At 29.9% G+C, this 22,415-nt stretch overlaps 1 protein-coding gene across 2 annotated transcripts in view; it reads left to right on the top strand.

The window, feature by feature from the left end:
* Positions 1-7,435: 7,435 nt before the first annotated feature.
* LOC145258253 (thyroglobulin-like) overlaps positions 7,436-22,415 on the top strand; it is a 58,619-nt gene continuing 43,639 nt past the window's right edge. Inside the window, exons 1-2 of one of the 2 annotated variants that reach the window (XM_080116231.1) lie at positions 7,468-7,541; positions 13,055-13,095. The gene's annotated coding sequence lies outside the window, so the exon portion shown is untranslated. Of the gene's footprint in view, positions 7,542-13,054; positions 13,096-22,415 lie in introns of both variants that reach the window. The other variant, XM_080116230.1, reaches the window with a different exon arrangement.

Genomic DNA, 22,415 nt, shown 5'->3' with positions numbered 1-22,415 from the left:
TTATTATCATCATCATAATTATTATAACAATAATAATTTAAAAAAATGGTGTAGATGACTAGTTGTGAAGTGGCAGGGAGGATGGAAAGACCGAGGTGAGAAAATACTAACCAGATCTCCACTGGAAGTGTGAAGTTCAAATTTGGTACCTTGGGGAGGTATTTTATCTCCAAAACCTCAGGAAACACCCATGACTGATGCCAATGAGAAATCAATGGAAAACGGCTGTTGCGATAACGTGCAATCATCTGTATGAATAGTCAAGAGGTGGAAACCGGAAATCTAGGGAGACTTGTTGTCACTCGGTCTCCAGGGAGCACAACAGGTTACTGCCCGTGAACAATCACTGATGATGGCCTGTGAGACAACTCCTAGTGAGTGAAATAATAATAATAATAATAATAATAATAATAATATAATAAAAGAATGGCAGAAATTGTCATCAGAGGAATAGCTGCAAAAATACGACTAACGATAATGAAAACGGCTGAAATATTAAGGAAACCCCTTGAATGTGGAGAATAATACAAGAATACAATATAATGAAGAAGCGTTACAGGGAATGAAGAACGCCGAAGCTGCATATCTACAAGTTCTACACCCCCATCATGCATCCCCTCCCATTGTCTCATCACCGTTCCCTCCAATAGAAAAGTGATACCAAAGAACCGAGGAGAGTCAAGGAGGATGGAAAGACTGAAGGAGGTGGAGAGAGCTGGATGTCTGGGGAGACTTATTGTTACTCAGCTTCCAGAGAACACCACAGGTTTCCAATCAGATCATTTGTTGACTTGTGTGATAGCAACATGTGAGCCAATAATAATAATAATAATAATAATAATAATAATGTCCCCTCCCAAATTCACCACCACCCTGATTTAATATTGTAGATGTTTACTATATTTTCTTAGTTTTTAACCAATGTTCACATCATGGTATGATTGTCTTTTAGATTATTTCTTTAATCATGTGAACTTCATTTTCGTAGTCATGTATTCTGTACTGATATGAAAATGAAGACTATAGTGTATAGGATTCCTAACCATGTAACTGATGAAAATACTCCACACATTTTGATGGAAAACATGGAAAAAATGAACACAGAAGAACAGAAAACAAAAAACATTAAATATAATTTCTATATTAAAAGTAATAGTTATTTAAATATTTCAACATATAATCTTGTGGGGGAAATCCAGCTTCCCACTCTGGATATAAACAAAAATTAAAATTGTCTCAGTCATGAAGGATTTCTCCTCTACCTACCGAGGACAGATACTACACTGTGATCTTGTTCCGAAGGCCAAGAAATGTTTGTGTTTAATATGTTTCTTTAATTGTTTGTTCCCTAAATTCATATTTCATTTTTATCATTATTAGATTGTATATTGCTTTAAAATTACGTAATTTTACATAGATAATATTACTATATTTTATATTGAATAAAGTTCAGCTTCATTATTAATCGAATTGTGTTCCTTTCTTTTCTTTTTTAACATGTTTTAATGCTCTTTTTAAAAATGCCCTAATATAGTATTGACAGTAACAGTTTGACAAATCTTACCTACATTGCCTGCAGGCATTTTTCAGTTAACAGGCCTTCTATATCTCGGTGGTCGTGGTAAAACCAACTTGAGCTCTCCAGTAATTGACAATGTTTAAATTTAGTTTACATGAGATTCTGTTTACACTCAGCAGGTTCCAAACGATAACGTAAAGATTGGAACTGACTACTGCCAGCTTGAAGATCGAGTTTTGATTCCAGCTTGAAACAACTGTTTGTCTAGTAGCACTGACGAACTGTAATGCAGCGAAACAATCTATATGACGTGGATGACTATATTCTCCCTTTACACTTAAATAGATCTCTTGTTAGGAAATTGCTAACTGCCAAAAAAACAATGTAAGCTCTCTGTTAATTGACTGTGTTTACATTCAGCAGATGCTGATAATGTAGGGGTTAGGAGCACTGACTGTCAGCTTCACAGTCAAGTTCCAAGTTGAGGCACGCAGAGTTTCTTAAAATTACCAATTTTACTTTTTTTCTCATGATGACAAGATTGATTTTTAATGTGAAAAAAGAAACAAAAACAAACAAAAAACTCAACTAACTTTTCAAAAACGGTTACTCTAAATCTATTATATATATAAAAGTGAACTTGTTTGTGTGCAGAACGGTCTCTACCAAACTATATCAATTTTTAGTCTACAGACTTAAAATTTGTTATATATGGGATTCGGACTTGTAAAACAAATTCAATTTAGTTTGTAGCTGGCCAAAATAGTTGCTAAGAAGTCAAAATTGAAAAATTGAAACTTGGCAGTTTACTCAAAGTGCTCTTTTATACATTTGTATGTTTAACTGCGTTAATTTTTAAAGTTTTGATATGCGTGTGGACTCAACTCAGATGGTAACAAATAACGATGAAGAATTTAAGGTTTCGGTTTCAATTCTAGCTGATGGCACCCTAATCGTATTTTTTTTTTTTTTACTTTTGAAATCATTACTATATATTTAATACAATATAATAATCAATAGAGAATTGGTTATATGATAATAAGTACGGAATCTGCATGAATTAAAGTATACAGAATGGCCCACTTGAAAGTAGTCTAACCTTTCTAATTTTTCTTTGATCAATTTGTTTTTTCAGATTAAGTGGCCCACTTAAAAAATCTCTCTAATCTTTCTCTTAACGACAAACTGATACCACAAGACAAACTGCATTTCTTTTTCCAACAAGATGGTACTACATACCACATGTCTTACAGATCACTGACACGAGTTCATAACATGTTTACAGAAAAGAGAACAATAAGCAAAGGGTCATGGCCACCACGTTCCCCGGACTTGTCATCGTGTGATTTGTATCTTTGGAGAACTTTAAAACAAAAAGTTTATGCCAATAATCCTCACAATCAAGACCAACTAAAGGAGAACATTACCAACACTATCAGGAGAATCATCAGAGAAGATCCACAGACGCACCTGCAACCATGGTTAAACGTGACCAGAAATGAATAGGTGAGCACTTTCAGCATCTTTTATAACACTGCAGGGAATTTGAACAATAAAAGAATGTGCCTCCTCTCTACTACATTTTCTGGGCTTTTTTTAAGTGGGCCATCCTGTATTTTAGCATATTTTATGACTAGGCAACATTTGAAGGTCTGCTAGTTGGTAATAAAAATGATTTATTGTAGGTGAATTTCCCATTCTTTTAATGAAAATAGAACATATACTACATTTTGATTATTTACTTGCAAAACAGTATGATTATATAATTTTGACAAATTAGGCATAAGCTTTCTAAAAGTAAAAAAAAAAAAATACTAAGACAGTTTTTATTTTTGCCTACTAGCAGAGTGCCTCTTTTTGGGGAAGTGGTTTTCCAAAACGACTTTATATCACGTATGTCTCTCGTGGGAAAGCAATTAAATACCCATAAGAAATAATGGTTAAATCCAAAACTGATTAACAAACATTTAGAAGACGAGTTTTTATATTAAGCTATTGTTTGGATTGAAAAAATATGACAATCTTATTCATAGATGTGAAGATTTTTTAAAATTCAATTTGACACAAAAGATAGATGTAGTGATGTCAGCACTAGTTTCTTACGTGCAAGGATTGTTACCTTTTGGCGTAGGAACACACGCAGGAACAATTCGACTTGGAGCAGAATAACATGGCTTGACTAACGTGTCAAAAAGTCATCTTGCATATATGTTAATCTTCATTGAACACCTTAAACCTACAGAGAAGTTAATCATCTAAAATTAATGCCATATCGACAAAAATCTGACGACTCATTAGATGACTTTGTTAACAGATATGAACAGTTTATGCGGAAATGTGTGCTGACAGGATCAGAGCAAGAACAAAGAATAATAGAACTTATTATTGTTAGCAATCAGAAAAAAATATTAAAAAAATAACATCTTAACTCTGAAGGAAACTTTTAACATTGTAAAAATGTATGAAGTTGCTAACACCCAATTAGTCATGCTAAATGATACTGAAACACCAATACACAAGCAATAAGAGTACACACACGTTCTAAAAAATCAAGCAATTGGCTCAATTATGGTAAAGTCACACTTTTCGTAGCAAAGCCTGTCCAGCATTTGGATCAAAATGTGATGCATGTGGAAAAGCCACCTATTAGGCAGCAGTTTGTTTATCAAGCAACAAATTAAAACAAAGGTCTTGGTCACGAAGCAGAAAGAACAAAAAACCTATATCATAACATCAACCAGAATATAGGAGGAATCAACATAAGAAATGCCAACCTATCCAAACTGATGTAGTGTATAATACACAAGCACTAGAAGAACGAGTCGAAGGCTTAATATTCGACAGCATTAAAACATTCTCCATTACTCAGAGAGTTAAAACCTATGTATATGTTAACATAAAACTACCAACCACAAATGTTGTTTTATAGGTTGCAAGCAAAAACTGATGCAGAAGTTCAGGGAAACACAATTCCAATTTTTACAATGCGTAGAATGTTACCACAGAAATTAGACACTGATGGTTTTCCAAACTAAACAAACCAAACAAGTATGAATCTGGTAGCATATAATTGAACGCCAATAAAATGTTATGGCAGCATTAAAATACCATGTAAATAAGCAATTTGTCCAACAAAGACAACAAACAATGCTAACCCATCAACAACTTTCTCCTATTGGCCAACATCAAGGTCTTTCTCAGCAACAGCAGCAGGATCCACTGGCCTAAGAGGCACTGGTTCAACAACAACAATTACAACAGCAGCAACAGTAAGAAGCAGCTCTAGTACAACAACAGACACTTGTACAGCTGTAGCCACACAAATCAATCATAACCTTTTCAGTTCAGTTGAACTTTTGAATAACCGCATAATGAGAACATAGTTGCCAAAATTCCAACCCCAAGATTTTCCAACACTGACCATATCAGTGAAGAACTGAAATACACATAGGATATACAGAAAATGTATCATGAAAGAGCAGCTCATGATCTATTACCATTTGTCTCTGGACAAGATGTATGCATGTTGGATTACCAAACAGGGAAATGGAAATCAGCAACAATCATCCCAAATGTGCAAAACCGAGGTCCTACATCTTTCAATTTCCAGACAGATCATCAAAAATAAGAAATAGAATCCAAATAAAAGCACCAACTCATAAACAGGTTCATTTCAATGAGCAAATCACCTCATTACAAACAAGACATACTAGCACAAACAACATCTCACAATAGAGACATCTAAAACAGTCAACATATACAACAATACTAAGTGGCCGTGAAATACATCGACCAAAACGATATAACACAAATATCAGAACAATATTTTTTCTTTTCTTTCTGGTATGGGGTATGTAGTGATATCAGCACTATTTTCCTACGTACAAGGATTGTTACCTTTTGGCGTAGGAACACACGCAAGAACAATTGCACTTAGAGATGAATAACATGGCTTGACCAACGTGTCAAAAAATCATCTTGTATATAGATGTTAATAAAACGTTAATAAAACAACAATGTCTTCATCATTTAATCAACCCACCTTAATAGACACCAAAATATTAAAAAATACGGTAAATAAATAAAATAATGTGTTAAGAAAGCATATATTCACAAAAGAGATAATTTTATATGTTTAAAATGGAAGAGTTACAGCAATAGGAAAACATAGAATGTTCATGAATATTTTTAGAGTTCTTGTAAAAATAAAGGTATTCTTTAGCTAAGACATTAGAGGAAGTCTGGATTAATTAATTAAGAACAGTGAGTTTCAGTGGTCAGGAAAATCGTATTCAAAATGCAAAAATTCATCCATTGAAAGTTGTTTATAGGAGTCAATGTTCTTTTGTTAATTATATTAGAAAATAATTCAGTAGTAAAGTTTGTGAATATTTTAATGAATAAGGTTTACCGGATTGACAGACAAGACGATAATGTCAATGAGTTGGGTATGTGTGTGTTTTTAAATTTTTGTGTGGAAACTGTTGCAGAGATACACACCTAGAGTGGGGCACCAGCGACACCGATCGGCTGATTCGAGTCAACTGGATTCCACTGATTTATTGAAGAAAAATCTGGCTTTTAAAGGATTTGGGTAGCTCTCGGTCATTTTAAATAAATTCAGAAAATGGTCCAAAATATAATTATTTTTTTTTTGTTTTTTTAGGATAGTGTATGCGCAAACGAGATGCGTACAAACGCGTTTATATCTTTTGATTTTGTACGTCGGTGTGTAAACATCAACGCTACAAATCTCTTATAGTTCAAGTGAATTGAAACAGGCAGTGCAAATGTAAAGTGTTTCTTTTGTTTAGTGACTCCCTTTGAGTATATACATAACGTTGGTCATTTTTTTTTTTTTTTGAAATCTAATATATAAAGTTTTTTTTTTAGTTAAACCTAAATAGCATGTAAGCTGAAAAATCACTAAGTTCTTCTGGTTGCCTAATTCCATTTTTAGTGTTGTACAATATCAATATAATAATGCGACAATTTATTTATATTACTTAGTCCGACATAGACGGCTGGTAATATGAAAATATAGCAAAATAAAAAAAAACAGTAGAATATTATAATGAATAATATACGGGTTGTCTACCTGACAACTAAAATATTATTTCATTTTCTGTATAAGTTTTAAAAAATGTACAAAAAACTAAAAAGAATAAACTAAAATGAGTACACTGCAGTGCACTCCGGACAACGCCGAGTAGCTACAACTACTTAAGTTAACAGCGTGGAGTGGGTGCGAAATTAGTACAATAAAGGCCGTGTCAATCAATGTCAGAAATGCTGTTTATTTTTGATGTGACGTTTTATTGACTGTTCTTGGAGTGTTTTTTTTTTTTTTTTGTTTGTTTTGTTTTTGTTTTGGTGACGATATGAGATGACGAATCAATTTTTAAAAGGTTTGAAAAAAGGAGATACAAAGTATGCGTGTATGTGTGTGTGTGTGTGTGTGTGTGTGTGAGAGAGAGAGAGAGAAAGAAAGAGGAGGAAAGAAATAAAGAGAGAAAAGAAAGGAATGATTAACAGAAGGAAAGAACGAATCGAAGAGAAAAACAAGTGAAAGATATAGATGGCGGAATATATATATATATATATATATATATATATATATATATATATATATATATACATATATATATATTCATACACATATATATGTATATTATGTTTATACTTAAGTAATAATACGATAAACATTTATGCTATCAAATAACTAACCATAGACACGCGTTATGTAATCTCTCTATATATATCTCCGACACACTCTCTCATCTCCCTCCCTCTCTCTCTCTCTTTCTCTCTCTCTCTCTCTCTCTCTCTCTCTATATATATATATATATTTATATATATATATATATATATATATATATATATATATATATATATATATATATATATATATATATTCTTGTGTATTTGATGTGCAAATATAAACATATTTACGCTGCCTAGAAGTCAGAAGAAATTTTCTAACATTAAACTTTTTTTGAAGTATTCCATTTCAAATCTTCTGGTGAGTTCAAATTGTCTATTGTGTGTGTGTGTGTGTGTGTGTGTGTGTGTGTGTGTGTGAAGAGGTAAAATGTTTTTACATATACGTATATCACTTGGGTGTTAATCATGCACTTAAATAATATTCATAATTGCTTGATATAATCCTTATAAGCATTTAGTAGATTATATTTACCTCTTTATAAACTATAAACTTAATTTGCTGTATAAACTTTTCATATCCTCACTTTATTGTTGATCATACATTTACATGTTTTATTTAATGTCTTATTCTGCTGCTGACAATGAATGATCATTCAAATAAAAAAAAACGTATTGTCCCAGAAACAACCGTACACTGACTGGTTCTTGATGTCCAATTCTTGGAGACTAAGTAAATGATTTTTTATTACCTTTTATATATATATATATATATATATATATATATATATATATATATATATATATATATATATATATATATATATATATATATATATATAACACGGAAATTACATTATTGTCGATGCAATAATTTATTTCAACCTTATGGCATTTTCAAGCATCGACAATTATGTACTTTCCGTGTTATATTTTTATGTTATTGCTCTGTTTGCCACATTGAGCTCTCATACCCGGATGTTCATCCTGGAATTATTCCATTATAACACTATATATATATATATATATATATATATATATATATATATATATATATATATATATATATATATATATATATATATATATCACATGCCTCCCTGCACTGAATTAATCCACATTACATTGTAGTCTACATTTCACTGTATAGAACCTACTGTTGATTTTATAAAATTATTTTATGTCATAAGTTGAATTAAAGTTTAAAATGCAAAAATCAAATATCATGCTTCAATTGTGCTCTAAATAAAAACATCCATTTTGAACGCGTCTTTGTCTTTTCGTAGAACCTTTTGTTGATTTTATATATTTTGTATTTCTGCTTGTGTGCTGATAAAACTTCTCATATGCACTTGTGATTATTAAACCCTATGAAAGTGTTAACTTTGGTCAAAATTGAACTATTTCCATTTTGTTTTGAGATGTTTTCCATTATTAATTTTCGACACTTGTCAGAGATAATCTGATACACAACTACCTAACACTCCTAGATACATAAAGTACATTTGTAATATATATATATATATATATATATATATATATATATATATATATATATATATATATATATATATATATATATATATACATGGAATATTTCATTAAATAAAATAGACGCTTTTTGTCTATTAATTCTATTTCCGATCCTTTCCAACTTCCAGATAACAGCCGTCACTTTTGGCGGGAACTGGTTGATGGAATCACCATATTTATCCTTCAGGAATCATCGTTAGGGATAAATTAATCTAACTGGTTTTGAACATTTTATAAAGTTTTCTTTTCTTTTTCTTCCCTCTTCATTGGTTAATTATTTTATGTATCCTTTTTTTTATCGGTTAAAATTAATAGCGTCCTGAAATGTTAGCAAAGCTATTAAAATAAATAACCATACAAACATTTATGATAAATATGGTGAGACATCAAATAAAACATGCCAACGAGAAACCCTGCGCCTTCTGCATCAAACCTATTACATTATTTAAACCTTTTTGGATCATTTTAGTGTTTTGTACTTTGTTCTTTACAGTATTGACTGAGTGAAAGGAGGATGTAATTAAAGCAGTATTAATCGAAATAACTTTCGATAAATCAAGACTTTTCTCAAGATACACTCGAGAATTCAAGAATTCATAAAGATCCATGTGAGCCTCTTCTCCAAACCTTGAACCCTTATTAAAATTTCTCTTGTATTTTGTTCATTTCTATAATTTTTAAGTTATAAAGTAAATCAACAATTGTTAACATACGAATGTTCAGTGCGAACCTAGATATGGCGATAATATGGAAGCCTACTTTAATCAAAATGAAATATACCTACTTGGGTATTCTTTGTAATAATGAAATTTCAGAAATGTACATCGTTGTGGGATTTGTGTTTCCAAAACTCGATTAATTATCCATTTGAAAAACAAAATATAACAGGATCAAAGCCTTATATTATTTTAACGTTTCTTAAATACAACTTGAGTAGTTATTTATAGCTTTCATAGAGAAGACGGTTCTATTGAGTCTCGGTTTCTGCTGACAGCACAATAGTTGGTCGTAAACATATACACAAGATGATTCAAAGCAAACAGTTACGCATTACGTGTAGATATATGACGGTGGTAATTTCTCACTTAAATTATTTCATCTTTTGTCTAGTTGGTTTTTAAAAAGATATTAATTATTTCATCTTTTGTCTAGTAATTGGTTGATATTTAAAAAGATATTGATTGTTTCATCTTTTTTCTAGTAATTGGTTGGTATTTAAAAAAGATATTAATTATTTCATCTTTTGTCTAGTAATTAGTTGGTATTTAAAAAAGATATTGATTGTTTCATCTTTTGTCTAGTAATTGGTTGATATTTAAAAAAGATATTAATTATTTCATCTTTTGTCTAGTAATTGGTTGATATTTAAAAAAATATTGATTGTTTCATCTTTTTTCTAGTAATTGGTTGGTATTTAAAAAAGATGTTATTTCATCTTTTGTCTAGTAATTAGTTGGTATTTAAAAAGATATTATTTCATCTTTTGTCTAGTAATTGGTTGGTATTTAAAAAAGATATTATTTCATCTTTTGTCTAGTAATTGCTTGGTATTTAAAAAAGATATTATTTCATCTTTTGTCTAGTAATTGCTTGGTATTTAAAAAAGATATTATTCCATCTTTTGTCTAGTAATTGCTTGGTATTTAAAAAAGATATTATTTCATCTTTTGTCTAGTAATTGCTTGGTATTTAAAAAAGATATTAATTATTTTATCTTTTGTCTAGTAATTGGTTGGTATTTAAAAAAGATATTATTTCATCTTTTGTCTAGTAATTGGTTGGTATTTAAAAAAGATATTATTTCATCTTTTTTCTAGTAATTGGTTGGTATTTAAAAAAGATATTAATTATTTCATCTTTTGTCTAGTAATTGCTTGGTACTTAAAAAAGATATTGATTGTTTCATTCATGCCATTTTCAAGGCGGAAATCTGATAGTGCTCATCTAAGCTTCAACATATGGTCTCTCCTGCCAAACTTTCACAAAAAGAACTCGTCTACCTACATACACTATCAACAATTTTCCCCACTCTCTATTAGTGGCTAAATCTAAACGCAAATTCCATGAACAAAGTTTCTTTCCTAGAACTTAACGCCTGTGGAACTCGATTCCGCTAGACTGCTTTCCAAATAACTACAACATGATCGTCTTAAAGTACAATGTAAACAATTTATTGTTGAGCTGTCTCCTTAAATAATCAAATTCTACCTAATTTCTGCCAATAACGATCACTACGCTGTTGTTTCAGTAACATTAATTAACTTTTATTCTTGAGTGGCGTTTTGGCCTTGATAAGAGATGATTTCCTTGTAAAAAAAGATTAAAAGGTGCAAAACTTGTTTAGACTAAAATTCAAGATGGATGAAAAATCTGTATTGATAGGAAAATATTAAATAAAAAACAAATGCTACGTGTTTTGCCTAAAGTTTGAAATTTTACATAATAAGAATTCTGTATAAAATAAAACGTTGTGTTCGTCTTAGTACAATATTCTAGTTTAATTTGTAACGCATATAAAATTTTACTTTTATGCCTACCTGTTGGCACCATATTTTTTAACAATTTGTTAGCAATAAATATTATCTAGAAATTTCGTTAAAACTTGTTTATTTTTAGTGTATAAAGAATATTCAAAGTTTATTTTGTGTCAAACAAATATTAGTGTGCATAATAAAAATTTAAAACAGTTCAAATATGTTTTGTTGCTGGAGAAACGACTACTAAAATATTAATTCTATGTTATTTCTGAAATACAGTTTAAATGAAAGATAAAATATTTTTGTTTATTTATTTCCGAATAGATTTTCACTAAAAAAATGTTTATGGTTTATTTTTTAATTATTATTTGTTTTTAACTTTGCTTGTTTATTTAATTGTTGTCCCTAAACTTCCTACATTTTCTAAATAAATAAAGTTAATAAAATTCCTAATTTTCCTAAATTATAGCTGATTGGCTATTTAAATCTAAATTGCATCTTCATATATAAATCCATCAGAGAAAGTTGAAATTTTAATTTAATATTTTTTTAATTTAAAAACTGCAAAATAAATAACTTCTACATAGATTTTTTTAAATTTATCTATATAAATAAAACAGTAGATGTATGTGTGTGTAAATATTTAACAGATGAATTCTTAAACGACTGGTCACATAACACTGAAATTAATAGGAAATAGTAATCATACACCAAGGATGATTTATAACGAGTAAAATCTTTGTTTGGGTTGATGAATAACGCGTACAGACATATATCACAAGTTGAACTGCGAAATGTTCATTTCAACTGGGCAACATGATCTTGCTTCTTTCTGCGCATGTTCGCATACAATTCATTTCTTCAAGTGTGTTAATATTTATACCTTATTATGCTTCTTTCGACAATAACGGTAGAGAACGCGGCTGGAAGATTAAATGTTTTGGTTTCGATTCTAGCTGATGACACTAAGTCATTCATTTTGAAAACTTTTACCATCATATCTTTGTATTAATAAATGCGAATATCTACATGATTTTAAATATATTTAAACCTAATTTAATGCAAGCAAAATCAAAATATATATTTACAGGCTTAGAAAATAAAACTTTTCTCTTTAATTTCTTACAGAATTTTTACTGTCTTTAAAGACGATAAATATTTTTTGGCAATTATATTTTTGTCGGAAATCCCTCACAAGCGTAGACAAAATTCAATGAAAACATTCGTACTTTTCTTACGTAAATTATCCAGGACTTGGGACAAATTCTGAGTCCAATTTTGATAGAAAAGTTTACTTGGGTAAATGTCGGGTATGTTTCTTTTCTTCTTACTTTTGCCCATATATTGCTTTTACTTCCTTTTGTCCAAGTAATACGTAAATATTGCTCCAGATTCTGTAATTGGAAATATTCATAGTCTAATTTTAATAATGTTATTTTTCTTTAAATTATGTTTTTATTTCTGTTCCTTTTTAATAATTTTATTTTTCTCTAAATAGATCTTCCTTTACTTCAAATAACTTCTGTCTTTTCCTATAAATAATTTCTCCTTTTTTTGTAAAGAAATAAGACGAAGACATCGCTATATATCTTTTCTTTTTTATTCATTCATCGATTAGATAAACAAATATTAATTTCAAACCAAAATTCTAAAGTTTTCATATGCGTGTGTTGTGGTTTTTTAGAAAATTTTCCTTACCCATTTACTGAATTAAAATATTTTAAAGAAACTTATGACAACACAAAATAGAGGTTTATTTGAATACATTTTCGTAACTAATAATAAAATGTCAATAATCATTAAATCTTGAGAAAACAATTGTTAATTTCAATATATTTTATAAAGTTTATGTTCATTCACCCAGTGCCAATAAAAGTGCCAGGCCACAGTTGTCATTACAAAATTGTAAGTATAATTCTATTCTTTTATATCGTATTCCGAAATCATCCTACACCATAACTTTAGGTTTTTAATATTTAATTACTAGCTGAAGAATCCGGCGTTGCCAAGTTGTATTTGATATATTTGAATATTCTGTCCTCATACATAAGTACCTGATTTCCGGCAAAAAAATAATTGTCAAAAAATATCTCAAAGAAATTAAAAAAGAAAATTTTTATTTTCCAAGCCTGTAAATAAATATTTTGATCCCGCCTGTCCTAAAATACGTTGAACTATATTTAAAGCCATGCAGATATTCGCATTTATTAATACAAAGACATTATGACAAAAGTTATTTTTAACTATGCCTTACTACCATCAGCTAGAATCGAAACCAAAACACTTTGCGTCCCAAACAAAGATTTTATGCGTTATAAACCGTCCTTGGTGCATAATTTCTTTTCCCTGTTAATTGCAGTGCTATGTGACCAGTGGTTTAAGATCTTGTCTGTTAAATATTTACACACACATACGTCTACTATTTTATTTATATAGATTAGTTACGAAAAATTCTATTTTGTATGAAAATGAACGTTTAATCCGAGTTATAATTGTCGTACAATTATTTGAATGCAGTAAATGTTTCAGGAAAATTTTTAAAAAATCAACACAGAATCCCGAACGCGCATGCGAAAATTTGTAAGGGAATTTTATCAGAAAAATACGAAATAATAAAAACGCAAGCATTGGAAAAATTTACATTTTTTGTTTGAAATTAATCTTTGTTCATCTAATCGATAAATGAATAACACACACACACGCATATATATATATATATATATATATATATATATATATATATATATATATATATATATATACTAAATTGAAAACGAAATTTGTGGCCACGTGAAAAAAATGGAAACTTCTTATGTGACCGGAAGTTAGGTGTTCTATTTTTGGAGTAGTAGCCATTTAAAATATTATTTTTGTTTGTTTGGTAATTTCTTTTAGTAATGTAATTTCCAAGCGAGACGGGATTCTTTCAAGCGAGAGAGGATGCTTTCAAGCGAGACGACGTGATAGATAGATAGGTAGGTAGGAAGGTAGGTAGGTAGATAGATGAATAGATAGACAGATAGATAGATAGATAGATGAGGGTAAAGAAATGTCCACGTTAAAAAACGACCCTGATGTCTAACTCTTTCCTGTGGAGAGGCATTGTAAAATGGAAATCTTTCCTTTTCAACCCCTCCGTTATAACATGTAACTTGTGGTCACATACCATTTTTTGCATCATTGCCATTTTGTGTTTAACTTAGTACAACGTTATAATTGAAAACTGAACCCCACGTGAAAATTATAGAAAAATTTATTTTTCATTTTTTTTTTATAATCTAAAACTTAAGTCTATAATCGATATTAACAGGAAATTTATTTTTTTAAAAAGTGAAACTTCTGGAAATTAGGGGGTAGGCGTCCTTTTTTCTTCAAGAAAAGATGAACGTCTTACTTTTTTTTTTTTTTAACCCTAAATGGTTAGGTGTAACACAAATTTTTGTTTCAAAATGAAAATCGTAATTTGTTAAATGAAATTTACAGGAAAAAGAAATTTTTCAAGAAAATTTAATTAGCTTCTTTTTTTTACGGCTGTTCATTGCTAGAACTTTCTAGAGATGAGGATATTTCCTTAGAAATCTTTACTTCGCTCGACTGTTGCTCGGCCATCAACAGCAAAGAGGGAAGAGATGGGGTAGAGGAAATGGAAGGAAGCTCTCCACCCGGTTGAATGAAAAAAAATGAGTTTCAAATTCGCCAAAAAGTGTCAATGTGGCAAGGCTGGAGTTTAGGTGGCAAAATAATCTCGAACCCTCTATCACCTAAAAAGAACTACATTCCTGTAGCTACCATTACGTTAACATGAAAACAATGTAAACAATCTTTTTATAATTTTAAACAATGAATACCATTTTTAATGATAAAAAATATTAATAAAAATATAATTATTAATTTATCAGAACATATAAAAAAATTAAGTTTAAACAATATAAATAGAACTTTATAATTTTAGCAATGTAAGAAAATTTTGATTTTTAATTCAAAATTGGGCGGACGTTGTCGACAGTGCCCCCCTCTAAATTCCACAATTTTCCCTTTTTTGTATTTTTTTTCCTGTTAATATCATCGATTACAGACTTAAGTTTCAGATTATAAAAACATTGAAGAAATAAATTTCATAACTTTTCACGTGGGGGTTAAGATTTCAATTATAACGTTCAATTCTAACGTCCGCCCAAAATTGAATCATGTGATTATTATTAAATCTCGTGAGTAGTTATAAACGATGCAAATTAATATTAAACACATGTATTCTATTGCGATTTATTACTTTTCACGTGTATTCTCTTTCACAACTATGGCCACCACTTTTAATACAAAAATATATCGTTTAATATTCGAAAAACTACTTATTTGCGGAAAATTTAAATGCGATATTCGTTTTCAGCATACCATAAAACCATTTGAAAGTCGTCATTTAAAAAAATGTTAAGGTGGAAACCACGTAAAAATTTACCGTTTAAAATGTTCGGTAGTTATGTATTTTATGTACCGTGCTGAAATAATAACGTTATTGTTTCGAAAGCCATTCTTAACATGGAGAAGGTGTTTTGTAAATATTGTTTCAACTTTAAAATTCAATAATAAAGAAAAGATATCGTGAAACTTGAATTTAACCTGAAAAAAAACTATTGTAAAATAGCGTGGTACCAAAAATACATACACGTCAAACTTCTATTGACATTGTTTAAAATAAAAATAAAAAATACAGAAAGTTCTGTTTATATTGTTTGAAATATGTTTATATTGCTGAAAATTTTTTAAAAATGTTTATATTGCTGAAATTTTTTAAAAAATGTTTATATTGCTGAAATTTTTAAAAAAATGTTTATATTGCTGAAAACTTTTTAAAAATGTTTATATTGCTGAAAATTTTTTAAAAATGTTTATATTGCTGAAATTTTTTTAAAAATATTTATATTGCTGAAAACTTTTAAAATATGTTTATATTGCTGGAAACTATTTAAAAATTCTGTTTAAAAGAAAAAGGTGTTTATTCGTTTTTTAATTGTTTTCATATTGTCTATTTTAGAAAAAGAAGTGTAAATATCTAAAACTGTTAACTTCTGAAATACCGATATTTTGCCACCGGAATGAATTTATGCATTTTAGAAAAAGAAATGAAAACACCGGGGCAGACAATCTCATATTGTAAGAAGAAACTGTTATCAAAACAAATGCGGTGTAAACACGAATGATTCCTAATCGAAGAGCGCCAAGCTCTTGAATAAATAAATAAGTAGAAAAATACCCCGCATCACTCAAATAATAAAAACGTTACATTAAAAAAAAAAATAATAATATTTAAAAAAAACACAAAAAAACTTGATTTAACGTTTCAACATTTGAACAACGATCGGCTTAAACCGATGATTGCCGATCGCGTCCGATCCATGCTTCACGGGAAGCGAATCACTGCGAATCTCACGCATGGCCACACAACGAAAATGTTGGCTACGGGGAATAGCATTTTACATGTAAATTTGCCGCGCTCTGTACACGATATACATGTATGTAAACAAAGATATTACTCACTATAAACCATCCCTGATGCATAAATATTATTTCCTGAGAATTTCCGTCTATAAAAAGGTTCAAGGGCAAAGCCTCAAAGTTGTTGGACTTAATCTTCAGACACCTCACTTTTCTCATCGCCAGTTTTATGTTAATTGCTCACGCATTGAAAGTCTTGAAAAACTACATTTAAACACCTGTTCGAGGTCACACTCAAAATATTGTTTGTGTAGAGGTTCTTCAAAATTAATGCTACAGGTACATTTACCAGTGGTCATATATGCACTGCTTGAAACTAAATTTTAATTATTTCATTAACAGAAAAGATTACTAATGTCATCTTTATAAATGCATATTATACATTAAATAGTTAAAACAAAAAATGATTCAACAGTTTTCAGACATGCAATATGATATAAAATAATAATTGCAATTCTTACATCGTATTTTGAAAGAAGAAGAACTAAAAGATAAAATATTAATCTGGAAAAGAGGATTAGGACTACTGGCGAAAACCCTATAAAATAAAACACACCTACTGCTCCTAGCGCATGGTGGCTTTGAGAAAAGAAGCCATTATGAATTAATATTTCGTTCAATCAATAAGATAATTGTGTATGAGGACGCAATATTCAAATATATCAAAATACAACCTGGCAACGCCGGGTACTTCAGCTAGTAAGAAATAAAAATTTCAGTAAGTTTAATTTATATATTTTGCAGTTTCTTCTTCTTCTTCTTCTTCTTCTTCTTCTTCTTCTTCTTCTTCTTCTTCTTCTTCTTCTTCTTCTTAATATTCTTATAGTCTTATTCTTAGCATAATAATAATAATAATAATAATAATAATAATAATAATAATAATAATAATAATAATAATAATTGCGTAAAAAAGACGATGAATAGGACTGGTTAGTAAAGAAAACTGTCTGAATAACACGAAAATACGTAACACAGAACATCAAAAGAATAATTACTGCATCAAGAGATACTGCAAAAAAAAAAAAAAAATGAACAAGACAAAAAAAAGAAAGAAAGAGAGACAAGGAATACGACGAGAAAAGAAAAATGGGAAGAGAAACAGCTACCTGGACGATTCATAAGGATGACAAAAGGGAAGACGTGTGAAGACATTTGGGCATGGCCACGAAAAGGAAACCTAAACAGAGAAACTGAATTCCTAATGACAGCTGTACAAGATAACACAATCAGAACTAACCACACCAAAGGAAAAATCGACAAGACATAAACAAACAGCAAATGCAGACTCTGTGTACAACAAAAACGAAATAATAGTAGTAGTAGTAGTAGTAGTAGTAGTAGAAGTAGTAGTAGTAGTAGTTCAAACAATGTTACGATACATAAATCAGAACTTAAGGAAGTTGGTAAATTTAAAAAATAAATAAATAAAAACAATTTGCTTGTTTTCTCTAAAATTTTAAATATTTCTTTACATAGTACCAAGTCTGCATAACATAAACTTAGAATAGTATTTACAGTAATCATTAAGGATTGTTATCAATGAAATTCAACATGCTTTTATAAACTTTAATTTGCTTATAAAAATTCTGATTTAATTTGTATCGTCGTTAAAATGTCGTATTTTGCCAAGCAACATAAAGAAATATTGATGGCAGTGTGTGTGAAAATTAAACTTTGTTTATATATTTATTTCAAAGTAGGTTGAAATTATTTTGCGTCCATAAGTTTTATAACATTTACAAAATTCATTATTGAATTAGTTTTCAATTACATTTACAATATGGACGAAAAAATAAAATATCTCTTCCCTCATTCATCCTCATTCAAATTTAATATTTTAGATGTTTACTATCAAGTTGAAACTTGTGATTAGGATCACAGTTTCGAAAAATAGAAATAATGATTTTCGGGTTTGTATTACTGTATACATAGATTCGAAAAAGTTGTCAAAAAACAAATATATAACAAATAAATGTTATCAAAGGCAAGATAAGTTACTTTTCTACGTAACTGGATATATTTTTCGTGTTTTTATTCAATGTAACATGTTTATTCAGCTCGAAAAACATACAGTGTTTACCGATGTATTGTAAAATTCAAGATGGCGCCTCACCCCCTCTTTAACACGGTAAGTTTGGGAAAAGGTGTTATAAATAAAAAAAAAACTAGAAAAAAATACGATTAAAAACCCGTCACGGTATGTCACGGTAACATATATTGACCGAGTTTTTAACAGTATTTATCCGGTTTTTTATTTATAACACCTTTTCCCAAACTTACCGTGTTAAAGAGGGAGTCAGACGCCATCTTGAATTTTACAATACATCGGTAAACACTGTATGGTTTTCGAACTGAATAAACATGTTACATTGAATATAAACACGAAAAATATATCCAGTTAGGTAGAAAAGTAACTTATCTTGCCTTTGATAACATTTATTTGTTATATATTTGTTTTTGACAACTTTTTCGAATCTATGTGTACAGTAATACAAACCCTTATTTTCTGTAGCTCTTCAAATTCTTTGATAAATCATTTTCGTGGTAAAATATATATTATTACTTTGAATTCATTAAGCAGAAAATATCAAACATTCTATTCATTTATCTAATCACTAGAAATAAGACAAACCTTGTTTTCAATCTCGCACATGCTTATAACATGTTTTTATTTTGTTCTTCCGAATTGAAACGTAATAACTTGAATAGGATCCAGTAGAAATATTAATACACTCATCGGACATAAAATGGTGTTTTTGTTATATATTGGTATCATCGAGGAGCACCATTTACGTTTAGTGTATAACATAAAAAGGATTCCGTGTGCGTATGATTGTCTCTAATATAAATGGTTGTGTGTTTGATTATCATAAAGGGAATCGTGTGTGTGACATGTATTTTCAGAACCTACCTCTGCTTCTTCGATGTTGGACCATCTGGAAATTTCTCATCCTGGAGGGAGACTTGATACCTGTTTGACGAAGATTTATTACTCCAAGACGATGAATGGGTTTTATAGTTTTTATTTCACTTTCCCCAGAGGTCCTGCAGAAGGTGGAAGTGAAATCGGCCTGTGTGGGGGTTCTTCTTCTATACACGTCAGCGTTCGTCTCCCCCCTCCCCAGTTAAGAGGGGGAGACAACGGAAAGCCGTCTGTCTTCTTCAAAGCCCAAATCAAATCTCCAGATCTAGCCAACCTGACCACGTCACATATACGTAATCTGGTCAGCTGACCTTCGGTTCTGGTAAACGTGTCTACACTCCGCGTTTACTCACCTCTCTCTCTCTCTCTCTCTCTCTCTCTCTCTCTCTCTCTCTCTCTGTAACATTTTTAAGATATATAATTTGATAAAATTATGAAAATATTTATTCGTATTATTTGAGTATCAAAACCTATCTCATTACAACCCCCTCCTTTTCATAGCCTATCATACTTTCATCAATCACAGTCCAACGACGGGTACTTCTGCTAATATATATATATATATATATATATATATATATATATATATATATATATATAAATTCGTATTCCTCTTTGTTTGTTTGTTCGCAATTTGATTAATACATACAAAAGTTCCGTTGGTTTAGTATTTCATTTGTTTCAATATATAGTATGATTCTTTAAAAATATACGATTACGAGGTCACCTCATTTGTTTATTATATTAAGGAAAATTAATTCTACTAAATAGCTGTATGTTAGTTTAAGGTTCTAGCGAAAGAGTTGTTTAAATTGTTTTATTTAAGATTGTTATTTCAACTCTAAATAAAAATTATATTGATAATATATTTAATTAAATTTATTTGAAATTATTATTTCCGACATCGATGTTTTTTAATGAAACGAGTAGAGTTATTTCCCCTGATCTTTTTTATATGTTCCGAAATTCGAAAGATAAAAAAAGAAACTCTTCCCAAATGAATTAAATTGGTAATCGCAAGACGTTTCTAGCATGAAAAAATAATTTCGTGTCGACAGAAAGATGTTTTGCTTTATTTTTAATATTCGATAGTCTTGCAGAATTTGACCCGGATTCTCGGGAATTCTCGTTAAGCATGGATCGGACGAGACCGGCAATCATCGGTTTAAAAAGTCGAGAGTTGTAACAGGCGCTTTAAAAACAAACAAACCGAAAAAAAAAATACAAATTTAAATAATCAAAAATAACAAAAACCTATCTTTAAAGGAGTGAAAATATTTTTATTTATTTTATTTATTTATTTTATTTAATATATATATATATATATATATATATTTCTTTTTTTTTTTTGCAAAATATTTATCCACGAAAAGTTTGTATTTTTCCTTCCAAGAAAAGATGAAAGATTACTTTTTTCACCGTAAATTCTTATGTGTAAGTACAAGTTTTTTTCCCAGACTTTTTGTTCAGTCAAGTCCTTTTGGGGGGGAGAGGGTCCACAGAAATTATATATATATATATATATATATATATATATATATATATATATATATATATATATATATTAAAGAAATACGTAAAAATATGTTTACGAAAAGCGTGAATTGATAGATGAAAGTACACGAAAAAAATTAGTTTTTATAAGAAAACTTAATATTTTTATTTTATTTTATTTTTTTACGCTTGCGCATTGCCGATTAAAGAACTTTCACGTAATAAGGATATTTCCTTGGGAATCTTTTACTTCGGTCGACTGTTGAACGGCCATCAACGGCAAAGAGGGAGGAGATAAGGCAAAGGAAATATATAAATGTGCTTCGATATAATACCGCATTCCCTTCGCATATTTGTAAGGGTAGCCATGTCGGATGCCCATCAATTATTTTTACTATTGTTAGAATCTCACCTGGTTGAGAAGGTATCCCATACTTCTTTTTGGGGGTGATTACACTTACATGTTTTAATCTGTTCTTTTATTTTGGAAATTGTTGTGTGTTTGTGTGTGGGGGATGTATCGACGTTACCCACAATAAAAATGATTAATATCCTTAGTATATATAGTAGGTGTGTTCAAAACGGAACTTTATGTTAATACGGGCAACGCCGGGTATCCATGCTAGTAACTAAATAATATGCAGTAAATAACGCGTTCAATTTTTTTTAATAACCACTTTAAGTTACACGTGTGCCAGAACACGCGATGGATGTTTCTTGATGCTAAGCAATCTATAAGCAAGATAATTACTTTAAAATAACCCATTTATTTAATGTTGCTGCGTAGTTTTAACTTTTTAAATCCAAATCTACCGACGCATGCGACCCCCTTCAGGTTTCTTGATCTAAATTTTAAGCTTCCCCTGAAAGTACATGAGATGACGAACTTAAATCGTGATATCTTCATGATGATTTGCTTTTATCGGACAATTCTGCTTCGCTGGTCGGAAAATACTACGTGCATCGCCCAGAGGAAGATCTAAGCAATTCGAGATGTGGAATATCTTACACTTAACTCGTATAGAAATCCAGTGCTGCCCGGGAGCAATCCCTTCAAATTTTTGGCAATTTTCTAATCAAGCATTTCTTTCCTTTTACTGTTTTTTAAAAGTGTTCTATCCACATTATTTTATTAAGTGTTCTATTCAAATTATTTTATTAAGTGTTCTATCCAAATTATTTCATTAAGTGTTCTATCCACATTATTTTATTAAGTGTTCTATCCAAATTATTTTATTAAGTGTTCTATCCAAATTATTTTATTAAGTGTTCTATCCAAATTATTTTATTAAGTGTTCTATCCACATTATTTTAT

The sequence above is a fragment of the Euprymna scolopes genome, chromosome 33 (genome assembly GCF_053919585.1).
Source record: "Euprymna scolopes isolate OS-2025 chromosome 33, ASM5391958v1, whole genome shotgun sequence".
NCBI lineage: Eukaryota > Metazoa > Mollusca > Cephalopoda > Sepiida > Sepiolidae > Euprymna > Euprymna scolopes.
Note: the sequence above shows the minus strand (reverse complement) of the source record. Positions and strands in the feature narration are given on the sequence as shown.